The sequence below is a fragment of the Hoplias malabaricus genome, unplaced genomic scaffold (genome assembly GCF_029633855.1).
Source record: "Hoplias malabaricus isolate fHopMal1 unplaced genomic scaffold, fHopMal1.hap1 scaffold_46, whole genome shotgun sequence".
NCBI classification, from domain to species: Eukaryota; Metazoa; Chordata; class Actinopteri; order Characiformes; family Erythrinidae; genus Hoplias; species Hoplias malabaricus.
In genome coordinates, this window is record NW_027101303.1 from 344,777 (window position 1) to 357,561 (window position 12,785).

Sequence of the window (12,785 nt, forward strand, 5' to 3'; positions counted from 1 at the left end):
ATGGATTCAAACATTGTAGATATAGTGCTCACACAAGGTAAAGTGTGTTTCATAAAATGTCAGCCCTGTGCTTACAAAAAAAAAGGCTAACCCGTGTCTTCTATATTATTTATTAAACGTGCTCTGTTAACGTCGACTTGGTATGTGTTGTAAATAATTGTTTTATCCATGTTATACGGAGCGCTGTTGGAGTATTTTTCCGGTGAACACATTCACACAAGACTTGAAGTTATGTAAGACACTTCAGACAAAAGGTTAACCCCAACAAAGTTATGCCTTAACCAGCTTTGCATTTGCCGTTACAAATATGGAGCTTTGCCTGGGTCACGGTTTTTTAAAAAAAAGTAACCTCTGCCGCTTTTGACTCACCATTGAGTTATGCTATGGCTTCAACAGAAATTTTGTGCGGGCTGCGCGATCTCTCAGGTTTTTTTTTTGCGAGCTTTGCGATCTCTCTGAGGGTTTTGTGCGTGCTGCGCGCTCTCTCTGTGTGTTTTGTGCAAACTGCGCGCTCTCGCTGAATGTTTTGTGCAAACTGCGCGCTCTCGCTGAATGTTTTGTGCGCGCTGCACGCTCTCTCAGGTTTTTTTTTTGCGAGCTTTGCGCTCTCTCTGAGTGTTTTGTGCAAACTGCGCGATCTCTCTTTAGTTTTTTTTGTGAGCTTTGCGATCTCTCTGTGTGTTTTGTGCGAACTGCGCGCTCTCTCTGAGGTTTTTTTGCGAGCTTTGCGCTCTCTGTGTGTTTTGTGCAAACTGCGCGCTCTCGCTGAGGGTTTTGTGCGTGCTGCGCGCTCTCGCTGAGGGTTTTGTGCATGCTGCGCGCTCTGGCTGAGGGTTTTGTGCATGCTGCGCGCTCTCGCTGAGTGTTTTGTGCAATCTGCGCGCTCTCTCTGAGTGTTTTGTGCAAACTGCGTGCTCTCTGAGTGTTTTGTGCAAACTGCGCGCTCTCTCTGAGTGTTTTGTGCGTGCTGCCCGCTCTCTCTGACTGATTTGTGCAGCTTGTACTTTCCACTTCGGACGTCAGTCGCATGCTGAGCAGAGTGAATGCACGGAAGGCAGCTGGCCCTGATGGTGTACCTGGCCGTGTGCTAAGAGCTTTGTAAATTAGTTTTTGCTAAGAGCTTTGTAAATTGTAAATTGTGCTAAGAGCTTTGCTATGGAACTTGCGGGTGTCTTCACTCACATCTTTAATGTTTCGCTTGCTCAGGCAGCTGTACCATCTATCTTTAAATCAGCCATCGTTGTGCCTGTGCCTAAGCATTCTACTGCTTCAGACTTTAATGACTTTTGACCTGTAGCACTCACCCCAATAATTTCCAAGTGCTTTAAAAGACTAATTCTTTCTCACTTGAAATCCTGCCTGCCTGCCTGCTAGGCTGGACCCACACCACTATGCTTATCGTAGCAACAGATCCACCGAGGACGCTATCTCAACAGCACTACACACTGCACTAACCCACCTCGCTTGGAAGCATAAGGAAGCATAAAGTAATCTAAATCTCCCTGGTAGGCGGCTGCGTTGACCTTGGACCTCAGAACATAAAGTGGACCCACACCAGCAGATGACATGGGACACCAAACCGCCACTGACTGTGGAAACTTTACAGGGTACCTCGAACAATGTGGATTCCGTGCCTCTCCTCTCTTCCTCCAGATTCTGGGACCTTGATTTCTATAGGAAATGGTCCTTGGTCTTCCAGGACCAAGATGGCATCGCGATCACACTGCGAGGCTCAGCATCTTACCAGTTTTAGTGATGTTATACTTCTGTACTTAGCTATCTCCAGTTTTCTTGCACAAATAACTCTTGCGAACTACAGCTACGAGAGACAGACACTTTTGGAAATTAACATTCACTGCACAAATACCGGATTCACGCAATCTTTGACTGTCTGTCTTATTCCTCTCTTCTCCTCAAAGAATTCTTTGAGCGTCGATCTTCCTTCCTGGTGATACTTAATCATTAATTTTAAGTTTGCCATAATAATTAACATTCCCTAATCAGAAGCCCTGGATGAACAGACAAGTTCGCACTCTGCTCAAAGCCAGAGATGCTGCCTTCAGATCAGGACGCCGGGAAGCATACAGCTTGGTCAGAGCTAACCTGAGGAGAGGAATAGCTATAGCCAAGCACTGCTACAAACGCCGGTCCTGGTTCACAAAAAAAAACAAAAGCAGATGCACATAAATGGAAAAACCTAATGCGTACAAAAGAAGGGCAAAAAACAAGACTGGTGGTCTGAGATTTCTTACCATGGCATCCCTCAGCATAGAAGCGCTCAGGGTACGAGCGTCCTTTGTACCGCCCACTGGAGTTCCTGGCAATATGAAGAGACTAATAGCTATAGCCAAGCACTGCTACAAACGCCGGATTGAGGAGCACTTTACCTCCTCTGACCCTCGGCATATGTGGCAGGGAATACACACCCTGACTGACTATAAACCAACTAGCTTTGTTCCATCTACCAACAGTGCTTCACTCCCTGATGAGCTGAACAACTTTTACACTCGTTTCGACCAGATGATATTGATTTCTTCAATAAACGATCCTCCACCGACGACAACCCACTTGTACTTTCCACTTCGGACGTCAGTCGCATGCTGAGCAGAGTGAATGCACGGAAGGCAGCTGGCCCTGGTGGTGTACCTGGCCGTGTACTAAGAGCTTGTGCTGTGGAACTTGCGGGTGTCTTCGCTCTCAACAGCACTACACACTGCACTAACCCACCCCGCTTGGAAGCATAAGGAAGCATAAAGTAATCTAAATCTCCCTGGTAGGCGGCTGCGTTGACCTTGGACCTCAGAAAATACAGTGGACCCACACCAGCAGATGACATGGGACCCCAAACCGCCACTTACTGTGGAAACTTTGCAGGGTACCTCGAGCAATGTGGATTCCGTGCCTCTCCTCTCTTCCTCCAGATTCTGGGACCTTGATATCCATAGGAAATGGTCCTTGGTCTCCCAGGACCAAGATGGCATCGCGATCACACTGCGAGGCTCAGCGTCTTACCGGTTTTAGTGATGTTATACTTCTGTACTTAGCTATCTCCAGTTTTCTTGCGCAAATAACTCTTGCGAACTACAGTTACGACAGACAGACACTTTTTGAAATTAACATTCACTGCACAAACACCGGATTCAGCATCGGTTCGACTTTAACCAGCTTCAAAACAACACCCCTCCCCCATCTTGGACTTTCCGATCATCTTTCTTTGTTCCTGCTTCCCAAATACACTCCAGTCATGCAGAGGATTAAGCCTTCAACCAGAACTGTAAAGTTCTGGATGGATGGGGCTGACTCCTTCCTTCAGCAACAGTTCCAGCACACCGACTGGAGTGAGTATGCTGCCCGAGCCTCCACAGGCTCACACATCCACTTGGACACCTACACTAACTCTGTCCTGAAACACATCAACAACTGTGTGGACTGACTTTGACTGTCTGTCTTATTCCTGTCTTCTCCTCAAAGAATTCTTTGAGCATCGATCTTTCTTCCTGGTGATACTTAATCATTAAATTTAAGTTTGCCATAACAATTAACATTCCCTATTCAAATGCCCTGGATAAACAGAGAGGTTCGCACATTGCTCAAAGCCAGAGATGCTGCCTTCAGATCAGGACGCCGGGAAGCATACAGCTTGGCCAGAGCTAACCTGAGGAGAGGAATAGCTATAGCCAAGCACTGCTACAAACGCCGGTCCTGATTTACAGAAAAAAGAAAAGCAGATGCACATAAATGGAGAAACCTAATGCATACAAAATAAGGGCAAAAAACAAGACTGGTGGTCCGAGATTTCTTGGCATGGCATCCCTCAGCATAGAAGCGCTCAGGGTACAAGCGTCCTTTGTACCGCCCACTGGAGTTCCTGGCAATATGAAGAGACTAACAGCTATAGCCAAGCACTGCTACAAACTCTGGATTGAGGAGCACTTTACCTCCTCTGACCCTCGGCGTATGTGGCAGGGAATACACACCCTGACTGACTATAAACCAACTAGCTTTGTTCCATCTACCAACAGTGCTTCACTCCCTGATGAGCTGAACAACTTCTACGCTCGTTTCGACCAGATGATATTGATATCTTCAATAAACGATCCTCCACCGACAACAACCCACTTGTACTTTCCAATTCGGACGTCAGTCGCATGCTGAGCAGAGTGAATGCACGGAAGGCAACTGGCCCTGGTGGTGTACCTGGCCGTGTGCTAAGAGCTTGTGCTGTGGAACTTGCGGGTGTCTTTGCTCACATCTTTAATGTTTCGCTTGCCCAGGCAGCTGTACCTTCTATCTTTAAATCAGCCATCCTTGTGCCTGTGCCTAAGCATTCTACTGCTTCAGACTTTAATGAATTTTGACCTGTAGCACTCACCCCAATATTTTCCAAGTGCTTTAAAAGACTAGTTCTTTCTCACTTGAAATCCTGCCTGCCTGCTACGCTGGACCCACACCAGTTTGCTTATCATAGCAACAGATCCACAGAGGACGCTATCTCAACAGCACTGCACTAACCCACCTGGACTGTCAAAACTCATAGGTGAGAATGCTGTTCCTCGATTTTAGTTCTGCATTCAACACAGTGATTCCGCCTATGCTGATATCCAAACTCCACCCTCTGGGTATCAGCACATCACTCTGCCACTGGATTTTAGACTTCCTGTCTAACAGACCCCAATCTGTTAGATTAGGCAACCTTCATTCATCAACCATCACCTTGAACACTGGCGTTTCACAAGGTTGTGTTCTTAGCCCGATTCTGTACTCTCTCTTCACCCATGACTGTGTACCTGCCTATGGTTCAAACACCGTAGTCAAATTCGCAGATGACACCATGGTGATAGGCTTGATTACAGACAATAATGAAACGCCCTACCGGGATGAAGTACAGCATCTGTCCTTGTGGTGCCAAAAGAATAACCTGGTACTAAACACGCTCAAAACAAAGGAGATCATCATGGACCTCAGACGGACTAGGAACCAAGCTCACGCCCCCATTCACATCAACGGAACTGCAGTGGATCAGGTGTCCAGTTTCAAGTTCCTTCGAGGACATCTACCATAAACGCTGCCTGGGCAGGGCAAGAAATATCGTCAAGGACGTCACACACCCAAATCATGGACTTTTCAGCCTTTTACCATCTGGCAGACGTTACAGGAGCCTCTTTTCCCGCACTAACAGGTTTCGTAAAAGTTTTTTTTTCCTGAGGCTGTTATCCGGATGAACACTATTCAGGCACTTTAAATAAATCTTGCACAATCATTTCACTGCACCTTCTGTAAAGCTGTATTTCATTCATCCTTCAGTACATAATTCATCACCTACACAATGTTACTTTGCTTACATATTTTATATTTCAATATGTATATATGGTTACTTTAACTTCCATAATCACAATGTCATATCACTACTGCACTTTATGTAAATTATGTAAATAATGTTATATATTGCACTTCTGGTTAGATGCTAACTACATTCCATTGGCCCTGTACTTGTACTCTGCACAATGACAATAAAGTTGAATCTAATCTCATCTAATTTATTTTAATCAGGGAACATAACTTTGGACCACTCGGGAGCAGTCCAGTCCTTTTTCCTGACGCTGTCTCTTGTTCAAGAGTGGCTTGGCATAAGGAACATGACAGCTGACACCCATGTCTTGCATACATTCAAATTTTATGACCAGCACCTGTATGTGCTTGTATAATTTTAATTTCTTAACATTGAGGTTGCCCAGAAGCTCAATGTTGTATTGCAACTCTTCGCTTCCACATTAAATTACCTGACGCTGGATTATAACTTACTTCTGAACGTCATTGTTCCATTATCTTGGGCATGATTTTAATGTGTGAGCAATCTTTTTGTGCTGACTATATGCAGGTGTATTGTTTAACACTAGAACTACCAAACCGCTGCCATTTGGCAATTATACCTTTAAATCCCAAAGAACTGCCATTTGGCAGGTGTGAACAGCTCTTCTCACCTCCAGTGTTATGTAAATGAGGCCTTTACATTTGAAAGGAGACACTCTACTGCACTCCACACTCTTCTCTGCAGCAAGTTGGTGAACCCCCACCCACAAAAAAAGTCAACATTACCAGACATTTAGATTCAAGGTAGTTTTATTGGTATATGAACAGGAAAGAAACATTTTGCTTGGTTTCCCTGTACAATGAAATAGTAATAAAGGAAGTAATGAAAGATTAAATAAGCATGCAACAATATGTTAACAAAAGTATTCATGAATAGAAATGTAAACTTTACAGAAATATAAACTATGTGCTTCATGCCACACTGTGCCATCTTTTGCCGTCTCTGTCAGCCACCCGTGTGTCTCCATGCGACCTCTCTTTCCTGGAGGTGGTGAAGTCTCCTCATCTACAGGACCATATGTTTGAGAATTGATTAGTGAAAGGTTCAAATAATGTGAAATTGACACAAACATGGTATTTGAATTATAATTCCAAAACATCTGAAGTATGCCTCCTTTGTGCTAATGTAGGATTGTTTTCACAGTGCAAAAAGTGGCATATTGATTAGTCAAAATAGCTCTGATATTTTGTAACCTTATTTTAAGTAGTTTTTGTCTTTTGAAAAACTGCCAATAGGTAAAGATATTTTTTAATAAATTTATACAAAAAAACAACCCTCAGCTAGTTGTAAAAAAAGACATTTTTACTTAAACTTTTTAAAACCCAAAGTAAAAGAATCGTATCAGGACATTTTGTCTTGTTTTAAGTCAAAATACAAGTCAAAATTACTCAAATTAAAATAGAATAATATTCTTGAGCAATTTTAACTTCAAGATTGTACTTTTTGCAGTGTGTCTCTTCCAAAATCACAACAGCTATAACCAGCAAACAAACATAGAAAATTTAGGAAATCTTACCAGAAGAGATTTCAGAGTCACCGCTCTGATGGAAACGCCCATGCCCACGTTGTGCTCGGCCCGCCCGAAATAACCTCCTATGCAGAAGGGGTGCGACATGCCTGGGATCCTCTCTGACGTTGACGAGGGTCCAAGATTTCTTAACATGACATTCCTTAGCATAGAAGCGCTTGTACAAGTGTCCTTGTACCGCCCACTGGAGTTCCTGGCAATACGAAGAGGACGGAGATAAAAGGGAGATGACGAGGCACCAATAAGGGAATGTTTGGGTTGATGGAACGAGACATGATCTAATAATGGTGTACGTGACTGGGGTCCTATATATGGCTTGGATTTGTTCAATAAATTCAAGAGATAAGAGAGAATCTTTGACTGTCTGTCTTATTCCTCTCTTCTCCTCAAAGAATTCTTTGAGCGTCGATCTTTCTTCCTGGTGATACTTAATCATTAATTTTAAGTTTGCCATAATAATTAACATTCCCTAATCAGAAGCCCTGGATGAACAGAGAGGTTCGCACTCTGCTCAAAGCCAGAGATGCTGCCTTCAGATCAGGATGCAGGGAAGCATACAGCTTGGTCAGAGCTAACCTGAGGAGAGGAATAGCTATAGCCAAGCACTGCTACAAACGCCGGTCCTGATTCACAAAAAAAACAAAAGCAGATGCACATAAATGGAAAAACCTAATGCGTACAAAAGAAGGGCAAAAAACAAGACTGGTGGTCTGAGATTTCTTACCATGGCATCCCTCAGCATAGAAGCGCTCAGGGTACGAGCGTCCTTTGTACCGCCCACTGGAGTTCCTGGCAATATGAAGAGACTAATAGCTATAGCCAAGCACTGCTACAAACTCTGGATTGAGGAGCACTTTACCTCCTCTGACCCTTGGCGTATGTGGCAGGGAATACACACCCTGACTGACACTGACACACCCATCTCAGTTACCTCCATCGTGTATATTTGTAATATTGTACTATAGTGAGAAAGGTTTATTCTATTTTATTTCACTCAGCATGTAGCCAGATAGGCTATTTACTTTGGTGCAGTTTATTATATAAAGTTTATGCACTTTATTAACAAGTTTTCCAGTGTCTGCAGTCATCTTTCTCTAAAACTCACACAAAGACATTATTTGAACTATAATTCCAAAACACCTCAAGTCTGCCTCCTTTGTACTAATTTTGGATTGTTTTCTCACTGATGATTTGTCAAAATAGCTAAAGTTCAGATTTTAAGTAAATTTGCCTTTTGAAAAACTGCCTCCTTTGTACTAATGTAGGATTGTTTTCACAGTGCAAAAAGTGGCATATTGATTAGTCAAAATAGCTCTGATATGTTGTAACCTTATTTTAAGTAGTTTTTGTCTTTTGAAAAACTGCCAATAGGTAAAGATATTTTTACATAAATTTATACAAAAAACAACCCTCAGCTACTTGTAAAAAGGACATTTTTACTTAAACATTTAAAAACCCAAGTAAAAGAATATTATCAGGACATTTTTTCTTGTTTTAAGTCAAAATATCTCACCCCATTGGCAAAGTGTTTTTCTTGACAAGTAAATATGACTCAAATTAAACTTAAATACTATTTTTGAGCAATTTTTACTTAACTGAATTTTTTATTTATATTTCTCAAGGTTTTTGTAGGTTTCACATCAAATAATACTGCATTAGATCAACAAATATAAACTAAAAAGCTTAAATAATTCTTTATTGTGTGTATTCTAAATAAACAAGTATTATTTCATTATATTTTTGAAAGATTATAATAATAATTATCAGCAGCTGAGAAAACTGCCAAAGTACCAAAATATTTTTTATTTGTTGAGACTGTTGCCCTAAACTAAACTCCTGAAAGTCTGTGCCTGCTGTGACTCTCAGAGCTTTGTCAGTCAACACAGTTCACACTATCACCCATCCCCCCGTTTTAGCACCTAGTAGTGGCTTAATGTACATAACAAAATGTGGCCTAATGGGTTGCAAATTACCCCAGCACTGCCATTTGGCAGCCTCTGGTAGAAAAAGGGGGTATATGAAAATCCTGATAGTTCTAGTGTTGACATTCTGACTGGTGTTCGCTCAGAAGCTTTTAAATTTTTCGCTTCCACCTTAAGTAATGCAGCAGTAACATTAGCTAACTTGAAAATTTGAAAGTAAGGCGTTCGGACAAGAGTTTCAGAAGGGCAGGCTGGCTCACTGTGGTTACGTGTTTGTCGGTTTACTGGCATTATAAATATATCAAAGATAGTTGGAAACTTTGTGAAAGGACGTTTGTGTTGCCTTATCAAAGTAGCCAACACTTTAAAAATGTTAATGTCTATGGATGTTGGGCATGTTAAAAGTATTAAAAACATTACAAAACACTTCAACGAATGATAAATATATACGCCATCCCAATCCCAATATATTTGCCTGTAATGGAATATATTGGAATCGGGACGTTCCGGGAGCCACCTGGTGGATTGATGCAAAAGTGCGGGTAAAAGGCCCAAACTTTGAGGATTTTTAGCTCTCACCACGTGTGCCCAGGACCCGACCCCGGGCTCTGCAAAGTAAATCGTCTAGGGGGCGCCGCGCGCTAGGCCGATAAGGTCCACCAAGCGGCGTATCATATATGTGGATTGGGATGGTGTGGTACTACGAAGAGGTAAGCAACTGCTATTTTGTCCACTAAATGGCTTTTCGGAACTAAGACCCCACCACCACCTGTTAGGTCTAAATGGAATTGTGGACCCATTTGTGGCCACATACTTATATATGTTAAGATAGGATAAATCTCCTTCAAAATTATATTGAACAAAAAAATCTGAATTAAAAAAGGGCTTTTTTCAGCAGTAAATTCAGTGGTGGTTGAAGTGAGGGGTATATATATCTATGTTTGTGTGCGCTTTTAAACGTATTTATGTTTATATAAATATTATGTTTGTATAATGTTTATACAAAATCTCATAAACATTGTTCAGAACATTAAACACTGGAATTGTTTCCGTTATTTGGTAAGTTAAGGCTTTATGTTGTTTCAGCAATAACGCCATACACCAGTTGGTGGCAGTAAAGCATCATGATTCACGAAATACACAAACTTAACGTGTTAACACGTTCATAACGCGTCAATACCTTAACGTGTTAACACGAAATTATACGCTACGTGTCAACACGGAGAATCCAACACGTTTAGAGCATAATTTAAAACAAATGAAAAAAAAACAGAGGAATTCAAGTTTATAAAGTGTATTGGACTAAAAACAATAAGCTTGTAGCCTACTTAGTGTATACTCAAATACCTACATGCAAAATTGAGCCATGCTTTGGTACTGCGTTCTTATAATGTTTTTTGTGAATTGACTACACTCGGCTCAGAGTCACAGTCAGAAAACAGCGTTGGCCCACAGCAGGCTCAGTGTCACTTTTCTGAGTGTTCTTCGTCAGTAGTCATGGGGGTCCAGGTGTAAGGAATGTCGTTGGTCTCTAAGCGTATTGGATTTGACCATGTTTTTTATGAGATTTTGTATTAACATTATACATATATAAATACGTTTAAAAGCACACACACACACACACACACACACACATATATATATATATATATATATATATATATATATATATATATAAACCCCTCACTTCAACCACCACTGAACTGCTGAAAAAGCCCTTTTTTAATTCAGAATTTTTTGTTCAATTTCATTTTGAAGGAGATTTATCCTCTCTTAATTTATATATAGAAGTAGATACACATAATTAAATAAAACATGAGTAACTTAATGTATCGTTAAACATACAATACGTTTACAGAAAGAGGAGGATCTGGAAAGTTAATTTCACCATGGGTTTGTATTGACACTGTATTGTTTAGCAGTATGCTATTAAAAGAATGCACATAATTTATCAATGTCAAATCTCAGTATGTGTCACACACATAGTGTGAGAGAATAGTGATGTTTGTTTGATATACAATTATGAAAAGCTTTAGAGCATGTTATGAATGAAGTTATATAATAATATGCATGTTTACAAATTTTAAGGTACTAAACACCAGAGGTTTTTTATTGTGAAAAATTAACTTCCAGTTGCTATGGGGATCAGCTTACTAATATTGCTGTCTTCACACTGCTCACGTAGGGCTCAACGTAGCCATAGGTCAGTGCTTCGCTCACTATGTTATGAATAATTCAGATGAAACGTAGGGACTACGTTCACAAAGGATTTATGTTTCGTGTCAGCTACAGTGTGTGATGTAAATCCAATCATGAATATGTAAGTAGGCCCGTATGGATTAGTTAAATGCTGTTTTAACTACAGTAACTGAAAAATATCACTGGTGAACGAGACAAAATACATATTCAATTATAACTGATATCACAACAAAAATATAGAATTAGAAACAGTACATAAAAACCCAAACAAAGTGTAGTGTAGCGAAACTGGTGGACTCTCTCTTTGTCTGTGTGTAGATGGATATAATCTCGGTGTGGGGACTAAAACTTGTTTACAGACTCACATTTTTAGTTATACAAATACACGCATTCTTGTGTGTGTACGATTGTTTACATGTGTAAGGAAGAGACGTTATAAAAAATAACTAAATACTCTATAAAGGACTTAAATCCAGGATAATAAGTCTGAATTAATGAAGACACGGCCCCTGTGCATAACTCGTGCGGGAGTTTAAATATCATTTGATTAGAATACAACACTTTTCATGTGTTTAATGAATATATTTTTTGTTAAATATTGGTTTTAATCATAACATAAATGTGTCGCTTTGTCAGTTAGCAAAGTTACATCAGCCAGTAATGTTAAGCTACAGCCCGGTCTCACACCTACTCGTGATATAGTAATCTGCAATTCGTGACATATCGCATATTTTCAGCATGAATTGCAGTCTCCTATATATGTGACTATATCACAAGTAGGTGTGAGACCAGGTTGTAAGCTATCACTACCTCGGGATGTAAAGGTCTTCCATGTGTCTTAGCAAATTACAAATAATTAAAATAAATGTTTTACAGTTACTGAAAGACATCTACGAAGAAATGTACTGCTTAAATATAATATATAACACTTGTGTCAAATATATTGCAATTGGGATGGTTAAAGTAAAGACTTATACATTTTGGGAAAACATTTTATATAGTTAAAAAAAATACATGTTTCCATACAGCCCAAGTCCCTCTGATCCTTTTTCTGTAATTAGAAGTGTAAAATTCTACTGTCAAAAACCCATATATGTTTTTGACTGGAATATATTGGAAGTTGGATTATCAGATCTTGGCTTAGGAGTGAAATATCTTCAAAGTAAGACCAGTTTCGTCTAAGTCTGAGTGTCATCAACTCAGGGTGTGAGTTTGGAGATGATTGGAGGACATCAATTTTTTCACTTAAAAACAACTCATAGGGGGACCCCTTTTAGTTTTTTTGAGTGAAAATATTTATTCTCTCCAATCTTCTCCAAACTCACACGCTGAGTAAGATAGACCCAGACAAAGATAGACCCGTTTGTAAAAACCTCTTATGTTGTTCTGAAGCTGAGATCTGATAATCCTACTTCCAATATATTCAAGTCAAAAAAAAATATATGGATTTTGGACAGTAGAATTTTACAACTCCAAAGACAGATATGAGATCAGGGAGTCATGGGATATATGGCTAAATGTATTTTTAGACATTACAATTATGTTTTCCTAAAACGTGCTCTGATGACAATATGTAGTGATGGGACACCATCCCACTTTGAACATATTTGACACAATATATATGGTAATTGAACAAGCATCCCACTTACAATATATTTGAAGCCATAAGGATGTATGGTAATTGGACAACCATCTCATTTCCAATATATTTGACACCATCAGGATATAGGGGAATTGGACAACTATCCCACTTACAATATATTTG